Consider the following 15,709-nt stretch of genomic DNA (forward strand, 5'->3'; position numbering starts at 1 on the left):
TAACTCGGACCTATGAAAACATTAAAAGAAACTTAAGTACAAAATTAAGTGCAGAAATTTTGAAAGTCACTAACGAAATCAAATGAGAATTCAATCAACTATTATAATTAATTCTAAAATCAAATTCAAATAAAATACTTTGCTCAATCTTCCTTCACAAAACTATTATCGGGGTCACTCCATAAATCAGAAAGCAATTGCAGAATCTGGAATGAAAAAGTGAATGCGGAAATAAATTGACAAAGAAAATTAAATCTTCAGATGCCCTACTTACTTCAAACCATTTGTTAATTATACATGCAATAAATAAAAGGAAATAGAATCCACACTTACATAACTATATTAACCCTGCAAACACGATGGGTTTAGGGGGCCTTTCCTGTCCATGTGTTGCAGGTCTAAGCTCAAGCTCATGAAATGGACACCAAAGCTTACAACAATTTCATGACCCTTCATTTATTCAGCCAAAACAGAGTATAATATACAACAGATGTAGTTGTGAATTTCTTCCCCTTGTAACTCTCCCTAGTATTGAGTGATTGCAATATATAATATGCTTTTACAATTTGAGATCCTAGACTCAAAGATCTGATCTTAATTATATGCCAACAATATTGCAAAAATACATTTCAAATGATTTTTGTGGAATTTGGTTATGGAAAATTTGTCTTGGCAATCTTGTGACCCATGCATAGCTTGATTGACATATGGGATTTATGACCGCAGTTCCTCATAGCTTGAAAAAGAAACAAAATAAGTCTTCAACCTAAAATATTTGAAACCATGGCTGATATGAAATATTCAGAATCGTCAAACCCAGGTTTCCGATACTTAACTCGAATTATCTAAAACCCAGAATTATGGTACTTAATTTTGCACTGTAATATTCCCCTGACCATAACTTCTTTGTGATGATGAATTTTGGCAAACGGTTTATGGGTTACCTGAATAAGGGTACCTTGAAGAAAAATCGTGTCTCAGAATCCCGAGATTATTTTTCCTTTGATCAAAAATTGAGATTTTAATCTAAAGGAATTTATCCATTCAATACTTAACCTTTATTAAGTAGCTTAATTGGCTTATGAAGAATTTCGGAAATGGATCCCTGCAGTAAATAAATTTGGAAAAAGCATCATTAGAAAATCATGGTAAAGTCATCTCTAATCATTGAAAAGTCAAGAAAAATAATGATAATCTGAACCACATAGTGTAAGATTTGAATTGGTAGCAAGTTGTGGGATTAAGGTGTGAAATGAGTTAAAAGTATAGGAATATAGGTTATGTATAGTAGTATTGTATGGTGGAAAAATGGGCATATTTGAGGCCCAACAGTAATTGGTGCAACAATAGTAGTTGTAATCTCCCTGTGTGCAGCGCAAACATCGGGTTTTCTTGATTTTCCAAACATAGTGAATGCATTTGATATATTTTCAGTGACATTCATATGTATCTTATTGATTTTAGCATCTTGGACACCTAGAGGCTTTGTGGCATGTTTTAGTTTCTTATGTTTGATCAACCCATGTAGTATCTCAGCTTGCGCAATAATTGAACGTTTCTCCAAAATGTTTTTGAATGATGTTATTGACATGGTCTCTAATAGTGTGAGCAGGGATAGTCTCCCCAAGGTACGTTTCTCCAAAATGTTTTTGAATGATGTTATTGACATGGTCTCTAAGAGTGTGAGCAAGGATAGTCTCCCCAAGGTCCTCTATTGTGATTGCATCCAATATTTCTACAAACGGTCCACGCATTTCCAAACCAATGAAACTCCCTGTTATCCTGTCAATTTGAGAGGAAACAATTCATTCTTTCAGTGGTTGATCAGCTTGATAGGGAAAATATTCTTCCTCCAATGGTTGATTAGATTGACATGGCACATGTCGTTCCCCTAGTGACAATTAATTATCTTGATAGGGAACATGTTCCTCTAGTGGTTGATCACGTCCATAGGGCACATCTTGGTCATCATCTGGTTGATCATCTTGATGGGACACGTCTTCTCCCTCATGTGGTTGTTCAATTTCCATCCTTGCGTATTGGAATACAAAATATACTTGTAATTCAAGTGAATCATCGTCATAAGACACGTGAATGATGATGTGGATGATGTGTCGATGATGGACCACTTACTTCTTTCCTAATTATACTATGTGAGCATATGTTTGTGTGCAAAATTTCAAAGTAAAATATAATCCTAATTACTCTACTTGTAATGGTTAGTAAAGAAAATTGGTTAGTAGTGATGGTGTGTGCAAGGTGAATCTAGTGCACATACAAAGTGTTTGAATTGCAAGTATCTGTGAAATATGTATTATATAGTTATAATGTGTGGTTAAATATATTTCTATAAATGGTTAATAAAATACAATATTGTTAATTTTTTTTAAATAATTTGACAGATCATAGGAGTATTGTCTTCATTTACTAAGTGAAGCAATTTACCTTTTTCAAAATTAGTTCTTCTTAGCAACAATTTTTTGTTTCTTCAAGAGACTATATAAATCCTAAACTAAAAGTTATTCTACAACAAAGTGAAGCATTTCAAGGCCCTTTTCAAATTTACTTATTCTTAGCAACAATTTTTTGTTTCTGCAAAAGACTGTATAAATCCCAAACTAAAAGTGATCCCAACTGTAATAAGTAAAGTATTATATTTTTGTTCATATATATGATATACCAAATATTTCAATTTGTTAGGGTCCTATAATATAGGGATCAAAGTGTGTTTGTTTGACTATTCATTTTGGGTGTATGTTAGTCTATGAATTCACCAAGTATTATAGTCTAAGAGGTATTTGCACAAAAGAGTTAAATTGGTCAAGTCATTGTAAATATGTGTGTCAAAGGAGGTCTATTAGTTTTGATTTGAATTGTAAGGTCCATGAGGGGTCATCATTTGAAATTAGTAATTATGGGGAAACAATGTCATTATGGGAAAAAGTTGAGGTCATTGTCATAAGAGTCAAATTAGGGTCATGTCAATCAGGTTTAAATAACAATTAGTGGTGGGTGACATCAGAAAATGTACAACAATCATCATCAAATCTGGCATAATCCTATTTGTGTTGCGCTCAACCTTTTGATCTTCTTAAAGTACCATTATTTCCAAAGGAGGAACAGATTTCTCTTCAAAGCTATCAAATTGCGTGTATTTTCATCCTTCAACCTTCAGAGTTTGCAGACATTTCATCTCCATAGGGTTGAAAAAGATCAATCCTCTCGCTACACATAGGATTCAAGGGAACGCTGCATACATCTCAAAGGATCAGTTCTCCTCATCAAACATGGTTTATAGGTGTGTGTGATGATTTAGGGGGTTTTCTTTGTTAAGATCTGAATTAATTTTCCAATTTCCAATTAAAAACTGAGTTCAAAACTTGAGTTTTCTCACTTACATAGTGATGTGCATGCTGCTACTGCACATGCACATAGTCACCCCATCTTTGTCCTTTTTTATCGAGTAAATGACTTCTAAACCCTGGTTTTTCTACACAAACGAGCTTGTGTGAAATTATTAGAATTTATCGTGTTTATTAGGAGGTGAGTTGATCATCCTTTCGTGCCATTTTCCTTTCATTTCCTCAGTGTTGCGTATAGCAGGTGCTTCGCACAAAAACAATGACTTTTTCCACCTATCCACTGGCCTTGAAATCATGAAATTATCAGTGTGTCAGCCTTACATAAATTTAGTTGAAATTTTCATAGGTCTTGGGAAGTTTGGAGGCATCTTGAGCCTATCATTTGGTCAATTAAAGTGTCTTCCTCTCTATCGATGCGTTTAGGGTGCTACGCATAGGCCAAAACAGAGCATATTCATCTCTTTCATTACCAGTTAGAAGTTGTAGTCTCTCTACATTGTTTTAGTCATTTAAGGTTTGAGAAGCATTTTCAACCTATCTTGAAGCCCCAACCTTGATAGAATATCAAACCCTAGCCCAAAGTTTTGTATCTTCAAAGTATTTTATTTATCAATGGCAACTCCAGAGAAGAAGAGGAAGAAAAAGGGAGGAGATATTGTGAGGTTTGAACCACAAGATCTCTCACTTATCAACTCAAACCCTGCCATCAAGGCAACCTTTGAGAAAATAGGTTGTGTCAGATTCTGTGAAAGGATACAGGGGTATAATGTGGAGGTGACCAAAGAATTTGCCCTAAATTTTGATGGAGATGAAGTAAAAGTTGGTAAATTTAAATTCATTGTGTCAGAAGCCACCATAGCATCAGCCACATAAATACCTTTGGAGGGGGAGAAATGGTTCAAAGGAATGCCTCTAGAGTTGGAGCATTATAAGGATTTCATGAAACCAGAGTATAAAAACCAAGAGTTTGGTGTTGTAGTGCCTAGTGACTATTTATTGGAACATTATAGCAAGCTTCTCAAGGTAATTTAGAGGTACTTCACGTGTGAAGGAAGATTCACCAAGGTCTATCAATATCACTTCAGGCTCCTCATGCATTTCACAGGTAAAAAGACCCTAAATCTACCCTTTTTCCTCTTCAAGAGTTTAGGCAAGATGGCTAAGAGAGTAAGAATGAAGAAGGGCATGGTTGACTCAGGATTATTTCATTTTTCACTAATAAAATTGTTGATATTAGAAGAGTTGTAGAAAAAGAGACAGGTATGGCAGGATTTTCTAATCTCATCCAAGTTTATAGTGCAGTCTGCTAGAAGTCCATCAAGCCACAGTGATACTCCTTCATCCACTACTAAGGCTACTTATTCACCCCTAAATAGTTTTATCAATAAAATACATCCATCAACATTTGAGAAATCACCGAAGAAAAAAAAGAAAAAAACCATAGCTCTCACCAAAGGTAGTGGAGATTTTGGTGCCAAGAAAGCCACTCACAAAGGCAGCTGCCAAAACGTTATCATTGAAGAAGCTGGTTGGATAACTTTCTAAGTCTAAGGAAATTCAAGCACAAACAAGTTCTATGGATGAGAAAGGTAATCAAGTCAAGGAGTTAGAGAAATAGTTAAGAGAATCTCATTTAGTTATAGCCCAGCTCCAACAAGAAAATAGGCAACTAAAGAAGCCCATCTTAGGAAAAAAAACTCAACCTAATGAAGGCCTTCCTATGGTTGAATCCACACTAACTGATGTCAAACTCAAGGGAAAAGGAAAGGAAATCAAGGAAAAGGTTAAGAAGGCAGAGATACCATGTTATGAAACCAGCTCAAGAAAAGATAGAAAAGATAGATCAACGCCTTAGAATTCAGCCTCTTCGAGGGGGCAACCTCCTTTACATTACATAAATGAACAATTCTTAGATGATACAAATGACAAAACCTCCTTTCTATATATAGGAGTCTAAGGAGTCACAATATAATCTAGTTGACCTAACAATAATAATATAAAGCCACAAAAATAACAATAGAGGGATTCTATGGGCACATTAATAACAATATGGGGGCAATGGGGGCACAACAATATAAATAAGGGGTATAACTACAATAGTAATGGGGTAATCACTAGTATTATAGGGACCCAACATACCCCTCTCCTTCAAAAAAGTTTTGTCCTCAACGCTTGAGTAGTTCTGGATACTTCTGCATAAAATTCTCATCCTCCCATGTGGAATCTTCAGCGGATAAGTTCTTCCACTTGATAAGGTACTCTGAAATTGATCGATTTCGTAGCTGTCGAGTTCTTGTTTCTATAACTGCTTCCGGTTCCAATATAATTTTTCCTTCCTCGTCAAGTTCTGGCAATATTGTTTGAACTGGGAGCTTGTCGCCTATAACCTTCTTTAAGCATGAAACATGGAAAACTGGGTGCAATCGAGAAGCTGCAGGAAGCTCCAATTTGTATGCCATAGTACCAATCTTTTGCAACACCTTGTACGAACCATAATACTTTGGTGATAATTTATTATCCTTCTTAGCTTGCTTGAGGGACATTTTCTTATATTGTTGTAGCCATAGGAATACCCAATCACCTACATCAAAACTTCTTTCACTGCGATGTTGATCTGCCTGTTGTTTCATTCTATTCTGTGCCAACACGAGGTTATCCTTTAAGAGTTGCAGGACTTGTTGTTGATGTTCGATGTGATGTTCCACTGCCTGAACCTTAGAATTTTCTCTTAAATATGATGTGATGGATGGTGGTTGATACCCATAAAGTGCCATAAATGGGGTCATTTTTGTTGTTGTATGAAAGGAAGTGTTATACCACCATTCAGCCATATGCAAGCATTTGACCCATTATGTCTGTTTATCAGATACAAAGCAACGAAGATATCCTTCCAAACATTTGTTTACTATCTCAGTTTGCCCATTAGAATGAGGATGATAAGATGAGCTATGAGCTAACTGAGTACCAAGACAAGAAAATAATTATGTCCAAAAATTTCCAGTGAAAATGGGATCTCTGTCACTTACAATAATCTTTGGGTTTCCATGTAGCTTTTGAATTGTTTCCATAAATGCAGTAGAAACTGTACTGGCTTTAAATGGATGTGATAATGCACAAAAGTGTGCATACTTGGTAAGTCTGTCAACTACCACCATGATGACACTCTTTCCCTCAGACTTGGGTAAACCTGTGATAAAATCCATTGATACATCCTCCCAACGTTGGCTTGGAATGGATAAAGGTTGTAATAGACCCGGTGTCTTAATTGTTTCAACTTTATTTTGTTGGCAAACCAAATGCCACAAACTTTTGAATATCTGATTTAAGGTCATCCCAAAAAAATTCCTTCTTAACCCTATGGTAAGTTTTTAAAAATCCTAAGTGCCCTCCTAAGGGAGAAGTGTGCAATTCCATAAGAATCTTTTGTTTTAGCTTGGAATTCTTACAGAGGTATAAGCGATCTTTGTACCATAATGAATCGTTTTTCCAGCTAAATGTATCAGACGTACTGGAATCTTGTTGTAGCTTTCGAATAAGTGCCCACACTTCTTCGTCATTCTTCCATTCCTCCCTTGCTTCATTTATCCAATCTGGTTGGATGATAGAAATAGCGCACAACAATGCTTCCACATCCTCATCCTTCCTTGAGAGTGCATCTGCCACCACATTTTGCTTCCCTTTTTTGTAGATGATTTCAAAGTCATAACCCAACATCTTTGTGACCCACTTTTGTTGCTCTTCAGAGGATAATCTTTGTTCTAAAAAGTATTTAAGGCTATCATGATCCGTTTTTACCTTGAAGTGTCTTCCCATTAGGTAGGGTCGCCATTTCTTAAGTGCATGGAGTATTGCCAACATTTCCTTCTCATAAATAGCTTTGCTTAGAAACTTTCCCTTGATTGGACGACTTTCAAAAGCAATGGGTCTTTCATCTTGCATTAGAACAGCACCAATTCCATTTCTTGAAGATCACATTCCACAATAAAGGTTTTTGTGAAGTCCGGTGTAGCTAAGACAGGTGCTTGGCACATTGCCTCTTTAAGATGTTCAAAGGCCTTTGTTTCTTCCGGAGTCCATGAAAATGCATCTTTCTTCAATAATGTCGTTAGAGGTGCTGCTATTCTCCCATAATTCTTAACAAACTTGCGATAATACCCTGTCAACCCAAGAAATCTGCGCAAATGCTTTATGGATGTGGGGATTTTCCATTCCTTAATGGCTTTAATTTTGGTAGGGTCTACCTTAACTCCTTCATGAGATACAATATGACCCAAATATTCCACCTCCTGGACTCCAAAGAAACATTTGGATCTTTTGGCATATAATTGTTTCTCCTCCAATAGTTGTAGCACCCTGTCAACATGTTCAACATGATCCTTCCAAGACTTGCTGTAGATAAGTATATCATCAAAAAATACTAACACAAATTTTCTAAGGAATGGTTTGAAAATTGAATTCATCAAACCTTGAAATGTTGAAGGTGCATTGGTAAGGCCAAAAGGCATGACCAAAAATTCATAATGACCCTCATGAGTTCTAAATGCCGTTTTCGGAATGTCTTCAATCTTCATTCTGATTTGATGATATCCTGAACGAAGATCCAACTTGGTGAAGTAAATTGATCCATGCAATTCATCCAGTAATTCATCAATGACAGGAATGGGGAACTTATCTTTAATAGTGAGCTTGTTGAGCTCCCTATAATCCGGACACATGCGCCATGATCCATCCTTCTTGTGCACCAATACTACTGGAGCAGAGAAAGAACTTTGACTCGGTTGAATTATACCAGCCTCTAGCATTTCTGCAACCATACGTTCAATTTCACTTTTTTGGACATAGGGATATCTGTACGGCCTGATGTTTGGAGGAACACTTCCTGGAATCAGATGAATAGCATGATCATGATCACGCATAGGTGGGAGACCTTTGGGAGTCTCAAATACCTTAGAATGATTGTCCAGGACTTTTTGGGGATCTGGAGAAATAGATGATTCTAATGTGGAAACATCTAGCGAACATAATTGTGCAATTACACCCCTTTGCTCCTTTTTTAGAAGCTTTGTCATACCATTAGAGCTGATTATCTTTCCTGGTTTCCCTGCAATACCCCTTAATTCAACTTCCTTTCCTTCCGTAGAAAATTTGATGAAAAGTTCTTGAAAATTAAAAGTTATTGTACCCAAGGATTGTAGCCATTGGACTCCTAGTACAACATCAGCACCTCCCATTGGAATGGAAAGCATTGGGCTAGTCAATACATATTCTCCCATGGATAGCTTGATATTATGGCACTTTCCAGAGAAATTTATTGTTCCTCCATTTGCAATCATCACTTGACACTCTGGTCCTGGATATAGGAAGCAATTCAATTATTTTGCTACCCTACAATGAATAAAATTGTGGGTGCTTCCTGAATCAATCAACACTATCACCTTTTTCTTCCTGATTTGTCCTTCTATCTTGATGGTTTGAGGAGTGGTAATTCCTGCCAATGCATTACAAGATATGGTCGGATTTATTTGTTCTTCATCTAGGCTTTGTTCCTGGAGCATATCCTATTCTTTTGACCTTTCTTGCTCCTTTTCTTCTTCCTCTTCACAATCTATGTAGAATAATTTCTTCTCAGGACACTTATGACCTTTAGTGTATTTGCTATCACAACTATAACAAAGCCCTTTTGCTCTTTTTTCTTCCAATTGTTGTGGTGTCAACCTTATAGGTTGTGGAAGACTAGGGGCAACTGCACTTCCGTCTTTATAGTTGTGAGTGGTATGCTTCCTGGTTGCCATAATTTTGCTTTCCATTTTTCTTGCTAACCTGAATGCCTTCTCTAATGAATCAGGTTCCCAAAGTCGAACATCATGTTGGATATTATCTTTTAAAGACCTTATGAACACATCAATCCTATGCTGCTCTGGAATATCTTTTACCCTTATGTTCAATTTTTGGAACTCCTCAATGTGCTCCATTATTGAACCCTTTTGTTTGAGACTTATCAATTGGCTAAAAAAAGTGTTGCTTTTTGTATCCTCATAATGTGCTATCAATTCTTCCGTAAAAATTGCCCAAGTGATAAATTGTTTACGAGAGAAAAGCCATTGATACCATACAAACTGATTTGGTTCCAAATATAAAGTTGCCATACGTACCTTTTGTGTGTTTTGCACATTATTGAGATCGAAGAACTGCTCCATCTGTAATATCCATGTAGCGGGATCCTTGCCATCAAACTTCCTCATATCGATTTTTGGAATATTGTGGGTCTTCGATCCAACATTAGAGTCTATGGAATCATGATTAACATTTCTTTTGTTCACATCATGAGTTTCCTTTACAACCTTTTCACCATTAGTAAGTATTTCTTGTAGAAAATTTGTCAAATTTGTCTTTGCCATGTCTGTCTTCAAATCTGTCCTCAAATCTGTCTTCAGATCATCCATCTTAGCTTCCATGCCCTTTATCTTAGATTCCACGCCATTTATCTTAGCATCTGTTAGCTTTTGTGAGCGTGACATTTGTTGCACTTGTTCTTGTAATTTTGATATATCATGTAGCATTTCTTCCTCTTCTTCATGAGTCATGCTAGAGCTTTTAGGTTCCTTACTAGGTGTTTGCATTTTCTTTCCTCAGGGCATCAGTTACCGATAATAATGCTTTACTATGCCCTTTGAATTCCTTCAAACCAAGCTTATGCAAAAATTTAAAAAAAAAACTACACACCTTTTTTTACTTTGTAGACGCCTGATATTGAATCTTATGTATCTCTATAATTTCGAATCATCCAGTTCTGAAATTGTGACTTGTAGTAGCCTTCTATGTCCTCTTTCCAATGCCACTAGTCTGATCCAAATTGGATTCTCCAAGAAATAGTTATGCACAATCTCCCGCAGTGACCTGATTATAGACTAGTTCAGTAGAGCGAACTTGTATGAAGTACCACGTGTCACTGTTTCAACCTTTGACTCTGAAAAATATATAAAAGAAAACTAAAGTCCGTCCTCTTTTTGTACCTTCTTACGAAATTTCAATCTGATGCTCAAAAAGAAAGTTATGACGATTTTCCCCAGGTCACCTGTTTTGAGTGTAATTCAGGAGTCTGCAAAAATACCAACTTCCTCAGATCATATCTCCGAAAATATCGCGCTAAAAGCTCTGAAATTCGGACCCAAGGTTCTGCGTGATTTCTTCTCAAATGGGTTTTCTTTGCGACTTCTGAAACATCACAGAAAAAACTTTATAGCGAAAATGCCACGATGACCTGTTTGGAGCAGCGAAACCCTAGAATCCAAAGCTCCGATACCAAATGTTATGAAACCAGCTCAAGAAAAGATATAAAAGATAGATCAACGCCTTAGAATTCAGCCTCTTCGAGGGGGCAACCTCCTTTACATTACATAAATGAACAATTCTTAGATGATACAAATGACAAAACCTCCTTTCTATATATAGGAGTCTAAGGAGTCACAATATAATCTAGCTGACCTAACAATAATAATATAAAGCTACAAAAATAACAATAGAGGGATTCTATGGGCACATTAATAACAATATGGGGGCAATGGGGGCACAACAATATAAATAAGGGGTATAACTACAATAGTAATGGGGTAATCACTAGTATTATAGGGACCCAACATACCAGCAACCACGGTTACAAGATCCTCATCTAAAAAGTTACATATCCAAGAAGGGAATAAAGTGCAAGAGGAGAAGGAGGATGAAGGGAAGTTCACCTTCATGAAAATGAATAAGAAATTAAAGAAGGCTCAAGATGAAATTTATAAGCTCAAGCAACAAGATGAAGAGTTCAGGCAGAGATGGAATGATCTTATGGACATCTATCATCCAGCCATGGATGATGCCAAATACATGTTGAGCAGATCCCTTCCTCTACACAAGCAACTAAATAACATCTACAAACAACATTGGAAATTGAAGAAGAAATATAGAGAAATGAAGGAAGATATTCAACAGGCACAACAGAGACTTCAAGAGGAAGATAGAGGAAAGCTAGATTTGTTGGTTGAGGCAATTGAAGTAAAGAAACCAAGTGAAAAGACCAGTTGACAGCTGCTACATATAGATGCTACAAATCAGGGACATCTTCATCACAGTCAGTAGTTTATCCACCAGTAGGTTTTGACAAATGTGCATCCACTGAGGCAGTCAGAGAAAGAACATTCTTTTGCTATGCACAGGTGTTGCGCTCAAATGTTGCGCACAGTTGCTGCACACATATACAGTTAGCCATATTTTGTCCTAAAATTCGAGTTTTGACTTCTAGTAATAGTTTTGAGCATGTAAATGTATTAAAAATTATCCTAGGAGTTATGTCTAGTGTTTATCGGTCAATTTTTCACGTCAATGATGTATTAAAGTACGATTGGTTGTAATAAAATTGGTTCTTGTATTTCATTATGTGCACTAGGTTTTGAATGTATCTAGGTAAAATTTGGTTTTGATCAATGAATTTGACCACCTAGAGTAGGGGATTGAATCCTTGAGGATGTATAAGGATATAAAATGTATTGTAAAGGTTTTATTGGTTGAGTTTAGAGAGAATATATTTTGTGCATTGTAATTTTGAAGACTTTTACAGTGAATAAATGGAATAGTAGGTGATTTGCAGGGATTCTTGTGTCAGAATTTTGGTGGCTTGTGCTCCTTTGACTTGTGAGTTATATTATGTGTTTTTCATCCCTTTAATGTATATCTTTATTTCTTGGAAAAAACCAGATGATTGATTCAGAATTCACCCTTAATGATGCTCTGATTAGTTTTCCAAGTTATAAATGTTTTCATCTTTAGAACAACATTTTAGAATTCATCTATTGTTTGATGCTCTAATGTGTTTGTCCTTCACTTGTTCTTCCTTCACCTTCCACAACAATTTAATCTAAAACCACCACCAAAGCTGCCTACCTCGCCCCTATGGAGAAACCCTCTATTTTCCCATCATCTCACTAGACAGAAAACAGATTTTGATCATGACTCCATGCCCAATGGTTTTCCTCCTTTTCTCATCAACATATCTCTTAAAAAAAACCATTTTGAGCTTACTACCTAGCCTAATATCATATTTTTTGAGTAAACTAAGTGAGAGAGCCCTCTCCATGCTAGAAGGGCTAGATTCTAGCCTAAAGTGGTTTGTGGTTACCTCTGCAATTTTCCTCCTCAGCCTAGGAAAACTACGGATTAATAACACAATTATTTAAATTCAATGTCAGTTATTTAAATCTACTCATTTGTATAATAATTTGCATGGTTGTTGAACTAAAGACTAGAAATTAAGTTTAAATTCTTATTTAGGAAACTTCTAAATACATATTTCAGAGGGAATTATTACTTAAAGAACTTAATGATGTGGCAAATCTTTTGAATTTGAGACAATGGGAGATTCTTGAAAAATCAAGCTAGTGATTACCAAATTGAAGGGCCAAATTTATTTCATGAGATAAAAAAAATTATACAAATTTAATCAACTATAAGATAAAGTGTGACTAAAAAACCATACAATACATACATACACACTCCATGATACAATAAGGAACCTATTCATCTAATTTTTAAGTATGTTAATATTTGAAAACCTACTATATAAAATCAAATTCGTTGGAAAAAAATATTCATTAGAAGTACCATATCATTTAACGTTTTAAAATGTGTAACTAAAATTACCATAAAACAAACTAAAATTACCATAAAACAATGGTAAGAAGAACTTCCTTAAAGGAATAACTTATCATAACTATAGAGAATTTCACAATTCCAAATAAAAAGTGGAATAAACGTGGGATGAGAAGGACAATGAAATTGTTGATAATGAAACAAAAAGAAATCAAGAGATTGAGGTTTTAGTGGATTTAGAGAACAAGGAAGATGCTTCAAGATCTTATCAATGATGAATGTACATTGTTATCATTTGGGGTGAATAGGAGCACAAATGATTTGAGTCTTTTTTGGGAGAATGTACATGGAAATTTTAGCACAACAATAAAGTAGGGCACAAGGAGGGGTAAGAGGATTTTAAAAACCATATGTTTCTACAAGGAACCTTTTTTATGCACGTGCAAAGATGGATATCCAATTTCTTTTATGTTTTCAATTATTTTCATCAAATCTTGAAAAAGTTTAAAATAAATAACTCCTTTTTTACTTTTGAACCATATTTTACAATATATTTCACGATTACATGTTGAGAAACAACTAGATGAATTTAATCAACATTAGATTGCCACAGTCTAAGAAGATTAACATTGTAAATATTTCTAGCATATCATCAATACATGCATGCTAATTTATTTCTTTTGCATTTATTATTTATGAATTTAATATTGATTAATCACATGAGTTTTCCACAGAGAATTATAGTTATGTGAAATAATACACTCATTTTTGTGCAAGCGTGAATCTACACTACACTTTGTATATCTTTAAAAAAAAAAAAAAAAAAAAAATTTCTCATGACCTTCACGTGAGAATTGAAAGAAAAAACTTGTGAGGTTTTTAAAGGTAGGGATCATCTTTCAGGATTCAAAAAATCAATAAATGTTATATATGATGATGAATGTTATGAAATTTTAATGTTATTATATATGTTTAACAAAGAATGTCTTTTTGGTTCATGCACATTGGAAGTAGGGATATTCTTGATCCTTATAGATCTTGACACATTTTCTATCTTTTAACTCCTACTTGGGATATCAAACGTTAATCAAACTAATGTTTATAGGTTTTGGATCACCTATGTGTTTTTTATAATCCCTCTTGTAAATAAATTGACATGAATTGTAATTCATGTAAATAATATATGGAAATTATGTTCCAATGGTTTTCTTTGGTTAAATCACATCCTTAGTTTTTGTGGGTTATATTAAACCATTACAATTCAAAGGTGGTTCATAATTTGCATGAATTCAAGTGGTTTCAAAAAATTGCACTAAACCATGGTTTCAAGTAGTTTTCAATAACTTGCATGGTTTCAAGTGGTTTTCAATCATTTGCATGGCTTCAAGTGGTTTTCTTTAGTTGTTTTTACATCTCATTTTTTTAACTACATTGTATTACTTTCAATGCTTATTTTATCTTATTTTTATTGTTACATTCTACATTTGTTTATGGTTTTCAATCATATTTCCTAATGCATACAATATGGAGCAAGTAATATGAGAAATGAGACAATTTGAATTGCCTGCATTTGCATGAATTTCTTGAATTGCATGATCTTTTTGTTGACTCTCAATGTCATACGTCTTTTTATCATCCTTTCTCTAACTTTCTCTCATATTTCCTCTATGGATAGCAATTTATTTCCTTTTCTAGATCCAAATACCCAAGTTCCCATGTTTGTTGTGAATGCTTGTGTAATTTGTAGAAATTCCTTGTAGATTCAAACTGCTTATGTAATTTTTTAAAACAAAATACCTAAATCTACTCTACTCATCAGCGAAAACAATTAATCGGTCGAGACCTCACAAATCATATAAGAGAAATAATTCAATCAACACATTACGCAATGATTTCCTGGGGAAATCCACAGCTAAAAACCCCTGCTAATTGTATATTGCATTAGTCATAAAATATGAGAATATTACAATGCTTTTCTCAAGCCTGAGCAACCTCTGAACTATCTCTATCTATCTCACAGCTTCCTAGACAAGCCTTAGCCAATACTTAACCAATTTTCTGCTTGCCCAAGTCCATATTTCCTTGCATTGTTTCCTTAGGAATTAGCCCCTATTAATTAGGGAAATTTCTCAATTAGAATTGTGCAATCCTCATAGGCCTTCCTTTGACTGCATCCACCACATGTACAACTTGGATGATTATACAATTGATAGTACACTTCCCTTGAACTCCAATCTCAACTGGGTAACTCTCAGATCTGACATGCATGAGTTGTTTATGGCTAAATCATCCGTTAACTGGTTGAACACATGAAGTAGCACCCCACTATCTGACCTCCTACTAGTTCCTCCAACAGTTGGAACTAGTTTAACTTACATTGACTCAGTTAAATTGAGTTAATTGATTACAACTAAAAATAAACTCAATCAGGGCTCCTATAAAGTAGGATACACTCTACATGACTCAAGTTAGACCCTCAACTCGAATTAAATAAAAAAACTAAGTCAAATTAACTTAGTTAACTCGTACACATTGTCTTGTGATGTGGAGTTATAATTTTTCTCCTAATTTAATTCAAGGACAAAATTAATTTATGAATTTCATGCTGCATTTTCAAGACTCCCTCTCAGCAAGAAAGGGATTTACATCTACCCTGATCCAACACCTTTGGAATGTACTTCATGCAACACTTCAAACTGTTGTTGCTGCTACTCCAA

The sequence above is a fragment of the Pinus tabuliformis genome, chromosome 1_2 (genome assembly GCF_031772625.1).
Source record: "Pinus tabuliformis cultivar Carrire ecotype Pingquan chromosome 1_2, CPIR1, whole genome shotgun sequence".
Taxonomy (NCBI): domain Eukaryota; kingdom Viridiplantae; phylum Streptophyta; class Pinopsida; order Pinales; family Pinaceae; genus Pinus; species Pinus tabuliformis.